This window comes from Sturnira hondurensis, unplaced genomic scaffold (assembly GCF_014824575.4).
Source record: "Sturnira hondurensis isolate 20B ecotype Veracruz unplaced genomic scaffold, ASM1482457v3 Scaffold0003201, whole genome shotgun sequence".
In the NCBI taxonomy this organism is placed as follows: Eukaryota; Metazoa; Chordata; class Mammalia; order Chiroptera; family Phyllostomidae; genus Sturnira; species Sturnira hondurensis.
The window spans coordinates 135,991-138,349 of NW_028075832.1; positions in this window are offsets into that span (position 1 = coordinate 135,991).

Here is a 2,359-nt window from a genome sequence, read left to right on the forward strand (position 1 = left end):
GGACACTGTCTGTGGGAGAAGGGTCCAAGAGGGAACAATGCTGTCTACTAAGCTCTGTTCTGGTTTTCAGTAACTTCCCCCACTACCCTCAATCAGATTGGGTCCTTCTTGCACTGATTCCTGGGTGGGTGAGTTTGTGTACATTCTAGGACCCTGTGGGTCTCTCCAGTGAACTCTCCTGTGAGGCTTGGAGTTTCTCCCACTGCCACCTCAGCCCCCACAGTTGTTTTCAATCAGAGCTTGAGGCTTTATTTCCCCATATTGGAACCCTGGGCTGCGAGATCTGTGTCACTCCCCAGTTGTTCTTCCCAGTGTATCTGCATGCAAATGTGGGACCACTTGGTCTGTCAGCCACCATTCCACTGGGTCCACCAGCCACTGCCTTGCCATGAGTCCTCTCTGCCTAGATGCCTGTATCTGCCCCGGCTACTAGTCTGGATGAATGTTTCTTCTCTAACTCCTTGGTTGTCAGACTTCCATACAGTTTAATTTTTCTGTCACTTCTGGGGTTTTTTTGTTTTTAAATTTGTTTTTGCACTTCTTTTGGTTGTGTGAGAAGGCACAGTGTGTCTACCTATGCCTCCATCTTGGCCAGAAGTTTTATTTCCATGTTTATTAAAAATAATAACTACAAATCATTAAAATTCAATAAGTAGTTATTGAGTATATTGCTACTTATCAGCTACTGTTCTTGGCACTGGTAATATATTAATAAAGCAAAGAGATGAGAGATCTCATTTCTTGTAAAATGTTATATTTTCACAAGAGGAGGCAAGCAATTTTATTTGTATATGAGGTCTCAGCATACATTTATATATCGATATAGATAAAGAGATCATTAAATATAGATATGGGTATATAGTGAGATATATAGCAAGGTAAGTGAGATTGGGAGTGTCATCAGCTTGGTGGTGCATTGAATCCATTTTTAAACACAAAGGTGCATGTCGGCATCTTACCACATTGCTAAATTCACTTATTTGTCCTACTAGATTTTGGAAAGACTTGTTAGGATTTTGTATACAGACAATGCTATTATATGAGAATGAAGGCAATTTTACTTCTACCTTCTCAATTCTTATACTTTTTATTTAATTTACTTGCTGCTATTTATTTAATTTACTGGCTTGAACATCCAATATAATTGCTGATTAGAAATGAGAAATGTTAAGAGTAGGTATCCTAGGCTTGCTCATGCACGAGATAAAAGTTCAATATGTCACCATTAAATAGACACTGATTCTTTGTTTTCTGAAGAGGAAATTCTCTTCTATGTTTGAAAACAATCATGCCATTTTATTAACTTTCTTATACCACTTTGATGAATCTATAATGTTGATTTTTCTATGTTAAACCAACCTTGCATTCCTAGGGTAAATGTACTTGGTCATTATGTCATATATTTTTATGTGTTTCTGAGTTCCATTTGCTAATACATTGTTTATATTTTTGTATCAATTTATAATACATGAGGGATGTTGGTCTCTTAAGTGTTTATTTTATAATATCTTTGCTAGACTTTGGTGTCATGGCTGCATTGGTTTTATAAAAACAGTTTGAAAAATACTTCCTCCTTTTATATTTCTGTAAGAGCATTTGTGAAATTGGTATTATTTCTTACAAGTATGATAGAATTCACCAGTACAATCATATGGGCTTTGGACTATTCTTTAGTGAAAGTTTTTATATTGAATTCAATGTTTAAAATAGACACATAACATATTTCTATTGCTCTCTATTTCTCATTCCCTCTGGGGCTTAGCCTCTAGTTAAGTTTCCAGAATCTGCAACTGGATTGACTGAGAGAAAAAAATAAGAGAAAAGAAAAAAAAAGAAAGTCATGTTAGTTGTGGGGTATATTTTGTTTTAACGTTGACCTGAATCTCTACTGCCCTTCAGCAACTGGCAATGATCTCTTGGAGAGCAAGTCCTAAAATCCAAGGATATGTTTCTAATTAGTCCAGTATGTCTTTACAAGTTTCATTCTAGGCTTTATAAAAATAAGTAATTTTAATCAGTGAACTATCATGGTACTTTTTGTTATTCAGCACATAAAGAATAGTTTATACATTTGTCGTCTATAAAGAAGCAACTCGAGTGAACTTCCACAGGTGAGACAGGCCTCATACATATTTTCATATTTGTCCAAGATTTATCTTTAAAAACTCAGCATATTTAAAACAATGAACCAAGGAAAATAAGCAACCTAGCTGGAGATTTAGGTCACAATAGCTGAGGAACTTCATTGAAAATAATCAAACAAGGCTGATCCACATCATGTGCTCTGTGCCTTGCCTCTTGGGTTTTACTCAAAGCTGGCAATGTAATTTTTCTCTTCCAAGCTTGACCCACTTGTGCA